The sequence below is a fragment of the Entelurus aequoreus genome, linkage group LG03 (genome assembly GCF_033978785.1).
Source record: "Entelurus aequoreus isolate RoL-2023_Sb linkage group LG03, RoL_Eaeq_v1.1, whole genome shotgun sequence".
In the NCBI taxonomy this organism is placed as follows: domain Eukaryota; kingdom Metazoa; phylum Chordata; class Actinopteri; order Syngnathiformes; family Syngnathidae; genus Entelurus; species Entelurus aequoreus.
In genome coordinates, this window is record NC_084733.1 from 89,144,032 (window position 1) to 89,159,712 (window position 15,681).

The window sequence follows — 15,681 nt, forward strand, 5'->3', positions numbered from 1 at the left end:
TCAGACAGATCATGTCACCACGCTGAGCTCACGGGATGCACGCTCGCTTTTGGCAACCCTAAATATTAAACAGCACGCACACCCCGTGTTGACTTTGGAGTCAGATTAGCAGGAGGGGATGCAGCAAATAAAAATAGGATCGACTAAATGCACCGAAGAGGTATGTCGTTATGTTGCTAGGCAAACTCCTGAGCACATGGTTGAACCAACTGCGGCAAACCTGCAAAGCCGCGCCCCCCACCCAGACCGAGGGGTTTTTTTCTTTTTTGTGTTGTTGCCGTCAATCCTTGGGGTTTTCTGACAGTGTGGAGCTACAGGGAGCGCGCAGAGATGCCAAAACGCAGAGAGAGGGCACACTCGGACACAGTTTGATGGTTTAGGGGATTTGTGACCCTTTTAAATGATAAGTTTCATGAATGAATAACAAATTTACATGAAGGGATCTCGTCTTTAGCTCATTAATAATTCACACATTAGACTACGTTGCATGCTTAATTTGACCCCATGATATAGTGTCTGGTTACGCAACTGCAGGAGTTCCAGGCGTTTATTAGGAATTGATTTGCAAACATGCATTTTACATTAAAATGAAACGGACCATAGGGCGCACTGCCGATGAATGGTCTATTTTCGATCTTTTTTCATATATATATATATATATATATATACACACCGTAATTTCCGGACTCTAAGCCGCTACTTTTTCCCCTGGTTCTGGTCCCTGCGGCTTATACAAGGGTGCGGCTTATTTACGGCCTGTTCTTCTCCGACACCGACGAAGAGGATTTCGGTGGTTTTAGTACGCAGGAGGAAGACGATGACACAATGATTAAAGACTGACTTTTCATATACCGGTAGGCTGGTTATTTTGATAACGTACAGGCGAGCACTTTGTATTACTTTGCACCGTTGTATTATTTGTAGTCTGCACGAATGCTGTTCGCCATGTCAAAGATGTGAAAGTTTGATTGAATGATTGAAAGATTTATTGTTAATAAATGGGACGCTTTGCGTTCCCAAACAGTCATCTCTGTCCCGACAATCCCCTCCGTGGTAGCAGGAACCCCTATATACTACGCTAATTACACATCAAAACCCTGCAGCTTATAGTCAGGTGCGGCTTATACATGGAGCAATCTGTATTTCCCCCTAAATTTAGCTGGTGCGGCTTATAGCCAGGTGCGGCTTATAGTCCGGTGCGGCTTATATATGGAGCAGTCTGTATTTTCCCCTAAATTTAGCCGGTGCGGCTTATAGTCAGGTGCGGCTTATAGTCCGGTGCGGCTTATATATGGAGCAATCTGTATTTTCCCCTAAATTTAGCTGGTGCGGCTTATAGTCAGGTGCGGCTTATAGTCCGGAAATTACAGTATGTATACATACATACATACTTACAAACATCAGTCGTTTACCAATCAAAGGAAACACGCAAGGACATTAACACTTCGGACACGTATGTAGGATTAACCGAGGGAGAGTTCAAAGGCCAAATGGAACAATCACAAGGCTTCTTTCAGGAACCAAAGCCTGAGGAACACTACAGAACTCAGCAAGCACATTTGGACCCTCAAAGACAATAATGTTGAATATTCAATAACATGGCGAATTCTTGCATTCAGCACACCCTTACAACGGTGGTAATAAAAGATGCAACCTATGCTTAAAAGAGAAACTGTTTATTATATGCCGCCCAGACCTGTCATCCCTCAACAAGCGCAGCGAAATTGTATCAGCATGCCGTCACAGACGGAAACACCTCCTAGGTATAACACATGAGCCAATCACCACGCCCCTACGCTTGCCTGTACCTACCCGTTCTGTGTCCTATATAAACCATGGTATGTGAATGCTTCTATTAAAATCTCCTGATGATTGAGGGAACCCCTCATGAAACAGGCCTGTAGAGATGAAGTAGTCTTGTGATTTTTTTCCCACACATACATACACACACACATATATATATATATATATATATATATATATATATATATATATATATATATATATATATATATATATATATATATATATATATATATATATATATATATATATATATATATATATATATATATATATACACATACATATATATATATATATATATATACATATATATATATATATATATATATATATATATATATATATATATATATATATATATATATATATATATATATATATATATTTATTTATTAGGGCTGCAACAACTAATCGATTAAATCGATTATAAAAATAGTTGGCAATTAATTTAGTCATCGATTCGTTGGATCTATGCTATGCGCAGAGGCAATTTTATTTATTTTTTATTTTTATAAACCTTTATTTATAAACTGCAACCTGTACAAACAGCTCAGAAACAATAATCAAAATAAGTATGGTGCCATTATGTTGGTTTTTTTCAATAAAATACTGGAAAGGATACAAATGTAGTTTGTCTCTTTTATCCGATTATTAATCGAAGTAATAATCGACAGATTAATCGATGATCAAATTAATCGTTAGTTGCAGCCCTAATATATATATACATATATATATATATATATGTAGGGATGATGTTTGATAAGAAATTATCGAGTTCGAGCCCATTATCGAATCCTCTTATCGAATCCAGATAGGTTGTCGTATATGGAAAAAAACACAATATTTGGTTTAACAAAAGCTCACTTTTATTTTCAGAAAAAAATAAAATAAAATAAATAAATATTGACTGTCACCCCCCTTAAAAAAAAAAAAAAAAATATTGACTGTTGTTACCCAAAGTATATTAAGTGGGATTTTTCAGAAAAACAAATATATACAGTAACACAAAAACAACCTGTCTCGGTGATCACTATAGGTGTATAAATAATAATATAGTGTTAAATAAAATCAGTCCCTTGGGCACAAAACTGAAAATAATACAGCTCTCCAAAAAGTGCACTTCTTCTGCTATTGGAACATACTAACTACACACACAGGCAGACAGTTAACAAACAATCCAAGACATCTAATAAAGTTCCAAAGCAGATTAACCCATTTAGGCTCTTTATTGTTGTTGATCTTGCTTTGTCTTTTCCTATTTTTACTTTTGTCTTGCACTGGACTGTTATTTTTATTTTTTTAACTGAAATACACACAATGACAAATGTATAAGCTATGTGATTCAATTAACATATTGAAATGTAATGCACAATATGTAAATATTAGCTTCACACAAATATACAGTACTATCATCAAACAAATACTTCTGAGTGTTGAAACTATTTCGATGGTGGAAATACACGACTGGCAGCCATTTTAAGTCCTCAAAACATCCATTGAAACAGTGCACAAAAATCGTTTTTCAATAAACATCTTAGTATCAAATGTAACCACTTTCCACCTTAATATTGAGTTACATAAACAAGTTAAACAGTTTACTTACAGACTTATCTTTTCCAAGGCTTGTAAGAGCTAACACAACTTGTCTACTTCTCGCCGCCAACCCGGAAGTGCCCAAACTATTGACGCGTGGTATTTTCATATCGCCACAAGGTGTCAGTAAGAGTCTACAATCAAAAGGGCATAACATTGCCCATTTGGGATTCGTTCCCAGGGATTCAAATAAAGAACCAACTCTTTTTCTTTACTATAGTGGCCTCCATAACGGGAACCGGTTCTCAAAAAGGGATTCGAGTCCATGGAATCGGTTCTTTTCTTATCGAACAACCGGGAGAATCGGTTTCGAACATCGTCCCTATATATATCTATATATATTTATTAGGAGTGTAACGGTACGTGTATTTGTATTGAACCGTTCCGGTATTGGGGTTTCGGTTCAGTTTGGAGGTGTACCGAACGAGTTTCCACAAGGACATATTAAGTAGCGTTACGCACGTTGTGAAAACAATGCACACCGAGGCACAACACACGGCATGCTAGCAGCTAACGGGCTACGACAGACTGACCATACGTCCTCTTTTGCGGAGCTGTTAGGGCAGAGTTTCTTAAATGCCTCAAATGTCCGGCATTTTGAGTTAGGGTTGCGTGTATTTTCAATGTACGTTCAGGGTTAGGAAGGGGTTAAAAACAAAACAAATTGTGTGCGCAGCAGCATTGGTGAGGGAGGGGCAGAGACAGAGAGAGAGCGAGAGAGTTAAGATAAACGCGCATGCGTCGCCAGGCTCTGCTTTTTATCCATAGATTTATCACATTTAATGTTTTATTATCTATAGCAGGGGTGTCAAAAGTGTGCCCCGGAGGCCATTTGCGGCCCACAGCTAATGTTTTAAAGGCACATTTTAAAAACACTATTAAAATAAACAAAAACATAACAAAAGTGAAATAAAAAAGCTTAAAGGTTAAATGTAATTTAGAAAAAGTTGACTAATAAAACAAAGCAGTTTTTTTTCTTCCTTCTTCTCAAATCAATGTTATTATGAATTATTGACATATCCTAGCTTCCCATTACTTCACATCACATATTCCACTAAGAAAAATATTTTTGGTGGAAGATTTTTGCAAATTTGGTAAATAAATAACCCAAAATTGTATATTTTGTTGTTTTCTTACTGTACCGAAAATTAACCAAACCGTGACCTCTAAACCGAGGTACGTACCCAACCAAAATTTTTGTGTACCGTTATACCCCTAATATATATATATATATACTTTTCATATATTCTATGTTAGCTACCTCTCTTTGTTTATGTCTATTTTCTGCTGCAGCTGTTACATATACTGTAATATTGTACATGGTAATTGTTATATATTGTATATATATGATTAGGGATGTCCGATAATATCGGCCTGCCGATATTATCGTCCGATAAATGCGTTAAAATGTAATATCGGAAATTATCGGTATCGTTTTTTTTATTATCTGTATCGGTTTGTTGTTTTTTTTAATTAAATCAACATAAAAAACACAAGATACACTTACAATTAGTGCACCAACCCAAAAAACCTCCCTCCCCCCATTTCTTTCTGTTATCAATATTCTGCTTCCTACATTATATATCAATATATATCAATACAGTCTGCAAGGGATACAGTCCGTAAGCACACATGATTGTGCGTGCTGCTGCTCCACTAATAATACAAACCTTTAACACTTAATTTTACTCATTTTCATTCATTACTAGTTTCTATGTAACTGTTTATATATTGTTTTACTTTCTTTTTTATTCAAGAAAATGTTTTTAATTTAGTTATCTTATTTTATTATCATTTTTAAAAAGTACCTTATCTTCACCATACCTGGTTGTCCAAAGTAGGCATAATAATGTGTTAATTCCACGACTGCATATATCGGTTGATATCGGTATCGGTTGATATCGGTATCGGTAATTAAAGAGTTGGACAATATCGGAACATCGGATATCGGCAAAAAGCCATTATCGGACATCCCTATATATGATATAAACATATATCAGTATTAGAGATGTCCGATAATGGCTTTTTTGCAGATTTCCGATATTGTCCAACTCTTGATTACCGATTCCGATATCAACCTATAACGATATATTGTACATGGTAATTGTTATATATTGTATATATATGATATAAACATATATCAGTATTAGAGATGTCCGATAATGGCTTTTTTGCAGATATCCGATATTGTCCAACTCTTGATTACCGATTCCGATATCAACCTATACCGATATGCCAACATGGCACTGCCATATTTATTATTGAAGTCACAAAGTGCATTATTTTTTTATAACATGCCTCAAAACAGCAGCTTGGAATTTGGGACATGCTTGCGTGAGGAGGTTGAGGTGGGCGGGGGGTGTATATTGTAGCGTCCCGAAAGAGTTAGTGCTGCAAGGGGTTCTGGGTATTTGTTATGTTGTGTTACGGTGCGGATGTTCTCCCGAAAAGTGTTTGTCATTCTTGTTTGGTGTGGGTTCACAGTGTGGCGCATATTTGTAACAGTGTTAAAGTTGTTTATACGGCCACCCTCAGTGTGACCTGTATGGCTGTTGACCAAGTATGCCTTGCATGCCGCTCATCACCGGGCCAAAACCATCCCTACAGTGAAGCATGGTGGTGCTGTGGGGGTGCTTTTCAGCAGTAGGAACTAAGAGACTAGTCAGGATAGAGGGAAAGATGAATGCAGCGACGTACAGAGACATCCTGGTTGGAAACCGATGCTTCCTATGCAACCTGGTGGAGCTTGAGAGGTGTTGCAAAGAGGAATGGTTGAAAGTGCCCAGCTTATGGCTTCGTAAATGCTGTTAAAAGTGCATCAAGTATTGAGCAAAGGCTCTGAATACTCATTTTACAGTTTTTTATTTTTAATAAATTGGCAAAAATTTCTAAATTTCTGTTTTTTTTCTGTCAAGATGGGGTGCCAAGTGTACATTAATGAGAAATAAAATGAACTTTTTTGATTTTAGCAAATAGCCGCAATGAGACAAAGAGTGAAACGTTTAAAAGGCTGTCTAAACACTTTCCGTACCCACGGTTAGTCCATTTTTAGTGCGGGAGTAGTCAAGTCTGTAATATTACACAAGCGTAAACGCTCATTTTTATCTGTAAACCGTGAGATGGGGTCTTTAAAGTATGTCAACGCTACAGAAAGTTTGTAAATAACGCTGCAATAAAGTAAAGGTCGGGTATAAAAAGGCAGTAAAACACTCGTCTGTGACCTTTGCTACTCATTGTACTGTCGAGGAGAGTGACAATACATGGCTGAATGACGAAAATATACAAATAGGACACGTTGAGTCATAAAACATTCCGTTTTATGCACGTGCACTGAAAAATGTATATACAGTCGCTTCAAACGGTGGATTTTTGTTAAAAAATAAGCATATTTTATGTGTTTAATGCCTAAATTAAGCATTTTCAAGCAAGCTGAAAACATCAGTACCAGAGTAATATTGGCCATCTATCCATACATTTTCTACCGCTTATCCCTCCCGGTGTCGCGGCGGTGCTGGAGCCTATCCCAGCTGCATTTGGGCGTAAGTGACCACCCCATGGCAGGGCCAACACAGATAGACAACATTCACACACACAACGCTCCGCTAAAGAAAACCCAAACCAATTTCAGAGCGCTGATCAGTATCGTGCCCACTGATTGGCTCTCATAATGATTAAAAAAAATATTTAGAAGGTTTTATGCTATATTTACAAAAATATTCTGGGAAATGATCTGGGAATTTTTGGAATTTGTCAAGGGAAAGCCCGCGATTCCCGAATAGGCTGAACAGTTTGAATCGGGTGTATAATGTGGAATTTAGAGCGCGCCAAAATCTGGAGAAGAAGTTGAATAAATAGAATAATTTTGGTGGAAAAAATTTTGGAGCTTTGAAAAATGTCCCATTCATTTCAATGGGGATTTCATTGAAATTTGAGGAAAAGCGGGAATTTTTGGGGAAAATGTTAAAAGACTTGAATGTTCTGAATGAGTTGAAATGATTGGTGTTGGAATTTTTCAAATAGGTGGAGAAATGTTGAAGTAGTAACATGTCGAATTGAGAAATGGTATTACGGAATTCCTGGAATTTCGGGAAAAGTTCCAGTAAAAAAAAAACAACTATGTTTTTTTGCCCTAATTGAGAGGAATGTTTTGACGGTTGAAGTGGGTTGAAAAATGTGAGAAGGGCAGTCGCCAGAAAAAAGGGTGGAAATAGAGCTCTGGAAAACCAGGAATTCTGGAAAATCCTGGAATTGTTTTCAACTCGGAAAAAAAGTGGTTTGAATTTCCAAGAAGGTGGAATGGTATGAATTGGTTGAAAAATGTGGGAATGGTGAAAGTTTGAAAAATGGGCAATTCATTTTGAATGGGAAAAATGTCCCGGAAAACCTGGAATTCTGGGAAATCTGGGAATTTGTCAAGGGAAAGCCTGCGATTCCCAAATTGGCTGAACGGTTTGAAGTTAGAACAGTTTGAATTGGGTGAAAAATGTGGAAGGGAGAGCGCACCAAAATCTGTAGAAGAAGAAGTTGAATAAATAGATTAATTTTGGTGGAAAAAATTGTGAAACTATGAAAAATATCCTATTCATTTCAATAGGAATTTAATTGAAATTTGGGAATTTTGGGAAAAGCGGGAATTTTTTGGGAAAATGTTAAAAGGTGGTTTGAATTTCCAATAAGGTGGAATGGTATGAATTGGTTGAAAAATGTGGAAATGGTGAAAGTTTGAAAAGTGGTCAATTCATTTTGAATGGGAAAAATGTCCCGGAAAACCTGGAATTCTGGGAATTTGTCAAGGGAAAGCCTGCGATTCCCAAATTGGCTGAACAGTTTGAAGTTAGAACAGTTTGAATTGGGTGAAAAAAAGTGGAAGGTAGAGCGCGCCAAAATCTGTAGAAGAAGTTGAATACATAAATGAATTTTGGTGGAAAAAATTGTGGAACTTTGAAAAATATCCCATTCATTTCAATGGGAATTTAATTGAAATTTGGGAATTTTGGGAAAAGCTGGAATTTTTGGGGGAAATGTTAAAAAGTGGTTTGTATTTCCAAGAAGGTGGAATGGTAGAAATTGGTTGAAAATGTGAAAAAGGTGAAAGTTTGAAAAATGTCTAATTCATTTTGAATGGGAAAAATGTCCCGCAAAAACCTGGAATTCTAGGAAATCTGGGAATTTGTCAAGGGAAAGCCTGCGATTCCATTCATAATTCCTATTTCTCTGACATGTATTCACCACATTCATGGCTGGAACCAATTAACTGCAACAAATGAGGGTTTACTGTACTGTACATTAAGCATGTATTATCAATGTCAACCTTTTGTCATCCACTACTCCATTGGAGGGACCCCAGCCAAATGACAATATTACCGTTTGAATAAAATACATAATGTGGTAGAAAATATTAATAACTACAATATTCAAGTTTAAAATGAAAGCCAGTTTTACCTAAATAATACTGTAAATAAAGTATTCTAAAAAGGAATTTTCAATGGTTTCCAAAGAGGCCAAGACAAGAGTCAAGTGGTATTAAAAGTACACAGTATAACTAGATGAGGCGTGTGAATGCTCCAATGCTGGAGTTGAACTGAAATGCTGGAATTTTTTTTAGAATTGTTGAAGTAGAGCACACAATTCCTGAACAGGCTGAATATTTTAAAGTTGGAACAGTTTGAATCGGAGAAAAAATGTGAGAGTTGTGGAACTTTGAAGAACGTCCCATTGATTTTAATGGGAATTTTCGAAAAATTTGGGGATTACGGGAAAAGCAGGAATTTTTCTGAAAATGGTGTAAAAAACCTGAATGGTCTGAATGAGTTGAAATGGTTGGTGTTGGAATTGTTCAAATCGGTCGAGAAATGTTGAAGTGGTAACATGTTGAATTGAGAAATGGTATTACGGAATTCCTAGAATTTCAGGAAAACCGGGAATTTTTCCAGTTCAAAAAACAACGGTTGTTTTTTGGTATGAATCGGTTGAAAATGTGGAAATGGTGGAAGTTCGAAAAATGGCCAAATCATTTTGAATGGGAAAAATGTCCTGGAAAACCTGGAATTCTGGGAAATCTGGGAATTTGTCAAAGTAAAACCTGTGATTCCCGAATAGACTGAACAATTTTAAAATTGGAACGATTTGAATCGGGTGAAAAATGTGGAAGGTAGAGCGCGCCAAAGTCTGTAGAAGAAAAGTTGAATAAATAGATTAATTTTGGTGGAGAAAATTGTGGAACAGTTGAAAAATGTGGGAAGGGTAGTCGCCAGAAAAAAGGGTGGAAATAGGGCTTTGGAAAACCAGGAATTCTGGAAAATCCTGGAATTTTTGTAACGAAGAAAAAAGTGGTTTGAATTTCCAAGGTGGAATGGTATGAATTGGTTGAAAAATGTGGAAATGGTGAAAGCTTGAAAAATGGCCAATTCATTTTGAATGGGAAAAATGTCCCGGAAAACCTGGAATTCTGGGATTTTTTGGAATTTGTCAAGGGAAAGCCAGCGATTCCCGAATAGGCGGAAGTTGGAACGCTTTGAATTGGATTAAAAAATGTGGAAGGTAGAGCGCACCAAAATCTGTAGAAGAAGTTGAATGAATAGATGAATTTTGGTGGGAAAAATTGTGGAACTTTGAAAAATGTCCCATTCATTTCAATGGGAATTTCATTGAAATTTGGGGAAAAGCAGTAATTTTCGGGGAAAATGTTAAGACTTGAATGTTCTGAATGAGTTGGAATTATTCAAATCGGTCAAGAAATGTTGAAGTAGTAACATTTTTAATTGAGAAATGTTAAGGATTTCCGGGAATCCGGGAATTTTTCCCGTTTGAAAAACCACTTTGTTTATTTGTCCTGATTAAGAGGAATGTTTGGACGGTGGAACGGTTGGAAAATGTGGAAGGAGTAGTCGCCAGAAAAAAGGATTAAAAAAGGGTTTGAAAAAAACGGGAATTCTGGGAATTCCTGGAATTTTTTTGTACTTGGAAAAGTAATGGTTTGAATGTGGTGGAATATGTTAAAGGTGGAATGTTTGAATAGGTGGAAAAATGTGTAAATGGAAGTTTGAAAAATGGCCAATTAATTTTGAATGGGAAAAAAGTCCTGGAAAACCTGGAATTCTGGGATTTTTTTGTCAAGGGAAAGTCCACGATTCCCGAATAGGCTGAACAGTTTCAAGTTGGAACGGTTTGAATCGGGTGAAAAATGTGGAAGGTAGAGCGCACCAAAATCTGTAGAAGAAGTTGAATAAATAGATGAATTTCGGTGGAGAAAATTGTCAAACTTTGAAAAATATCCCATTTATTTCATTGAAATTTGGAAATTTTGGGAAAAGCGGTAATTTTTTGGGAAAATGGTAAAAGACTTGAATATTTTGAATGAGTTGAAATGATTGGTGTTGGAATTTTTCAAATAGGTGGAGAAACATGTCGAATTGAGAAATGGTATTACGGAATTCCTGGAATTTGGGGAAAAGTTCCAGTAAAAAAAAACAAGTATGTTTTTTTGCCCTAATTGAGAGGAATGTTTTGACGGTTGAAGTGGGTTGAAAAATGTGGGAAGGGCAGTCGCCAGAAAAAAGGGTGGAAATAGAGCTCTGGAAAACCCGGAATTCTGGAAAATCCTGGAATTGTTTTCAACTTGGAAAAAAAGTGGTTTGAAGAATGGTATGAATTGGTTGAAAAATGTGGAAATGGTGAAAGTTTGAAAAATGGCCAATTCATTTTGAATGGGAAAAATGTCCCTGAAAACCTGGAATTCTGGGAATTTGTCAAGGGAAAGCCCACGATTCCCGAACAGGCTGAACAGTTTGAAGTTGGAACGGTTTGAATCAAGTGAAAAATGTGGAAGGTAGAGCGCGCCAAAATCTGTAGAAGAATTTGAATAAATAGATTAATTTTGGTGGAAAAAATTGTCAAACTTTGAAAAATATCCCATTCATTTCAAGTGGGAATTTCGTAGAAATTTGGGAATTTTGGGAAAAGCGGGAATTTTTGGGGGAAATCTTAAAAGGTGGTTTGAATTTCCAAGAAGGTGGAATGGTATGAATTGGTTGAAAATGTGAAAATGTTGAAAGTTTGAAAAATGGCCAATTCATTTTGAATGGGAAAAATGTCCCGGAAAATCTGGAATTCTGGGATTTTTTGTCAAGGAAAAGTCCACGATTCCCGAATAGGCTGAACAGTTTTTAGTTGGAACGGTTTGAATCGGGTGAAAATGTAGAAGGTAGAGCGCGCCAAAATCTGGAGAAGAAGTTGAATAAATAGATGAATTTTGATGGAGAAAATTGTGGAACTTTGGAATTTGGGGAAAAGCGGGATTTTTTGGGGAAAATGTTAAAAGACTTGAATGTTCTGAATGAGTTGAAATGATTGTTGTTGTAATTTTTGAAATCGGTCAAGAAATGTTGAAGTAGTAACATGTTGAATTGAGAAATGTTAAGGAATTCCTGGAATTTTTTCCCGTTCGAAAAACCCCTTTGTTTTTTTGTCCTGATTAAGAGGAATGTTTGGACAGTGGTTGAAAAATGTGGGAAGTGTAGTCGCCAGAAAAAAAGGTGGAAATAGGGCTTTGGAAAACCAGGAATTCTGGAAAATCCTGGAATTTTTTTTAACTTGGAAAAAAAAAGTGGTTTTAATTTCAGTGTGAATGTTGTCTGTCCATCTGTGTTGGCCCTGTGATGAGGTGGCGACTTGTCCAGGGTGTACCCCGCCTTCCGCCCGAATGCAGCTGAGATAGGCTCCAGCACCCTCCCCCGCGACCCTTAAAGGGACAAGCGGTAAAAAATGGATGGATGGAAATTAGGGATGTCCGATAATGGCTTTTTGCCGATATCCGATATTGTCCAACTCTTTAATTATCGATACCGATATCAACCGATACCGATATCAACCGATATATGCAGTCGTGGAATTAACACATTATTATGCCTAATTTGGACAACCAGGTATGGTGAAGATAAGGTACTTTTTAAAAAAAATTGTAAAATAAGATAAATAAATTAAAAACATTTTCTTGAATAAAAAAGAAAGTACAACAATATAAAAACAGTTACATAGAAACTAGTAATGAATGAAAATTAGTAAAATTAACTGTTAAAGGTTTGTACTATTAGTGGACCAGCAGCACGCACAATCATGTGTGCTTATGGACTGTATTCCTTGCAGACTGTATTGATATGTGAATTAGTGAAGTGAATTACATTTATATAGCGCTTTTTCTCAAGTGACTCAAAGCGCTTTACATTGTGAAACCCAATATCTAAGTTACATTTAAACCAGTGTGGGTGGCACTGGGAGCAGGTGGGTAAAGTGTCTTGCCCAAGGACACAACGGCAGTGACTAGGATGGCGGAAGCGGGAATTGAACCTGCAACCCTCAAGTTGCTGGCACGGCCACTCTACCAACCGAGCTATACCGCCCCAATATATATATATATTGGGGCGGTATATATATATATATATTGATATATAATGTAGGAAGCAGAATATTAATAACAGAAAGAAACAACCCTTTTGTGTGAATGAGTGTAAATGGGGGAGGGAGGTTTTTTGGGTTGGTGCACTAATTGTAAGTGTATCTTGTGTTTTTTATGTTGATTTAATAAAAAAATAAAAAATAAAATTTAAAAAAAAAACGATACTGATAAAAAAACGATACTGATAAAAAAACGATACCGATAATTTTCGATATTACATTTTAACGCATATATCGGCCGATAATATCGACAGGCCGATATTATCGGACATCTCTAATGGAAATAGTGTAAGTTTGAAAAATGGCCAATTCATTTTGAATGGGAAAAATGTCCCGGAAAACCTGAAATTTGGAATGTAGAGCGCGCCAAAATCTGTAGAAGAAGAAGTAGTTTAATAAATACATGAATTTTAGTGTAGAAAAACATATGTGTGAATGTTTTGGAGCATTCACACAATTATTCATAAAATACTCAAATTAGCCTAATAGATGTCCAGCATCTGTCACTTCATTAACACGACTAAAATAACCAAACATAACACGCCAGCATATAAAAGGCCGGGGGTGTGTCGGTGTGATGACAAGGTCGCGCAGAGTAGCCACCTTCCCGCACACACGATCTTCGCAGCAGACCGGAGAGTGCGTGACGTCACCCAACATGGCAACACACTTCAAAGGCGGAGGCGGCGCGGCGAAGGAGGCGTGATGCGGCGAACTACTGCTGCCATTCCCGTCTAAAACTACACAAATCATGGCTCGAACGCGACAAAGGGCGAGCGAAACACTTGTTTTCATCGAGAGAGAGAGAGAGAGAAAGAGAGAGAGAGAGGAGGGAGAAAAAAAAGTGCAAGTCGTCAGTTTTGGTGTTGGAGGCAGCATGGCACCGCACACGACCATTTTTAAAATGTCCGCCTCACTCGACGACGCTCCACCGCCCACATAAACTACACAAGTGCATACATCGAACGTACACATTTCACCTACTCTTAAACAATAATGTTGATTCCAATGAGAACAATAATAATATTAACGCTTTTTTTTTTTTTTAAATAAATAAATCCTTCGATTTTTTTTTAAGCGACACCGTGGTAAAAGTAAATGCCGCAAAACACAACAAAATTGACATTTTAGGGCTTTTCAAAAAGAACCCGTTAAAAACAAACTAGTTGTTGGCGTGCGCGCTAATGGGCTAGCTTGTTTTGTTGACAGCGGCTACCGCGTGTTCAGGCGGGTGGGCGTGAGAGCCTCCCCCAACTTGTTTCAAGCTAACGGGCGCCAACAACAACAACAAGAAGCACAACGTGCGTCTTCTTACGGAGCTAATTGTCACAACACGCCGAGACCTGGTCACATTTCGGACGTCTTTACGACGACTTTGCCCGGCAACTTTAAAAAAAACAAAAAAAAAACAGCAGTCGCTTCGGAGAGCACGAACACAACTCGGGGTAGTTCGAATCCACCGTCAAAAAATCGCCATAAAATTAAAGCGTTCCTCACCTTGCTGCGAGTTTGCGTAAAGTTGTTCCAAAAAAAAAAGGCTTGGGTTGAAATGGGACTATATGGCGAACATGGACCCCGCTCTCTTGTTGATGTCTGCCGGACTGAAGAGTTGTGGACGCCAGTGCGCGTGCGCAGAACCTACACGCCTCCATTTCGGAGCGCAGCGAGAAAGCCTCTGCGTGTGTGTCTGCGTGCGCATGCGCGCGGGTGTGTGTGTGTTTTCCTTCAATCGCAGCATTTGCATAAAAGGCGTGACGTCGGCCGTGCGTCCCGCGTGCCCATGCCCATATAAGGAGGGGAAGGCTGCGCGGGAACTGGGGGCTCGGCCCCGGTTGCTATGGCACATTGGAGCATGGCGGCAAAGGGGCGTGGCCTCCTGCTCTTTTTTTTTTTTACTACACGCCGCCAGATGGCGAGTCGCGCTTTGTTGTTGCGTGACCGATTAGTGGAAAGATTAGAAGAAGCGACTTCATGGTGACGTCATCGCGAACTATCCGGACTACTTATTGTGTGAATGCTCCAAAATTCATCTATTTATTCAAGTTCTACAGATTTTGGCGCGCTCTACCTTCTACATTTTTCACCCGATTCAAACCGTTCCAACTTCAACTGTTTAACCAAAAATTCCCACATTTCCCAGAATTTCCAGGTTTTCCGGGACATTTTTCCAATTCAAAATAAATAGGCCGTTTTTCCACCATTTCCACATTTTGCAGCCGATTCAAACAAAAAATGAAGTTGTTTTTTGAACTGAAAAAATTCCCGGTTTTCCTGAAATTCCAGGAATTCCGTAATATAATTTCTCAATTCAACATGTTACTACTTCAACATTTTTCGACCGATTTGAAAAATTCCAACACCAACGATTTCTACGCAGCCCCTAAAGGGACATGGGGGAAAAGTTACTTTTTATAATTTTTTAATTTAAAAATTTTTTTTTTAGACATGTATCGTGCGCACAAGATAGTTTCTCGTGCGCACAAGAAACTTTTTATAAAAATTTTTTTTTTAAAAAAGGTAAACATTTTTTTAGAGTACATGTCTAAAAAAAAAAAGTTTTTAATTTTTTCATAATTTTATAAAAAGTTTTTCGTGCGCACGACATACATGTCTAAAAAAAAAACAACAAAAAAAATTGATTAAAAAAAAATTTCCCCCAAGTATTTTAACATTTTCCCCAAAAAATTCCCGCTTTTCCCAAAATTCCATGAAACATTTTTCGAACTTCTACCGTTTCTACATTTTCAACCGATTCATACCAAAAAACAAAGTTGTTTTTTGAACTAGAAAAATTCCCGGTTTTCCTGAAATTCCGTAATACCATTTGTC

General features: G+C 37.5%; 1 protein-coding gene across 1 annotated transcript in view; it reads right to left on the minus strand.

The window, feature by feature from the left end:
• LOC133647063 (SIN3-HDAC complex-associated factor-like) overlaps window positions 1-14,458 on the minus strand; it is a 39,614-nt gene extending 25,156 nt beyond the window's left edge. The window contains 1 exon segment of the mRNA XM_062043120.1: window positions 14,350-14,458. The gene's annotated coding sequence lies outside the window, so the exon portion shown is untranslated.
• Window positions 14,459-15,681: the final 1,223 nt, after the last annotated feature.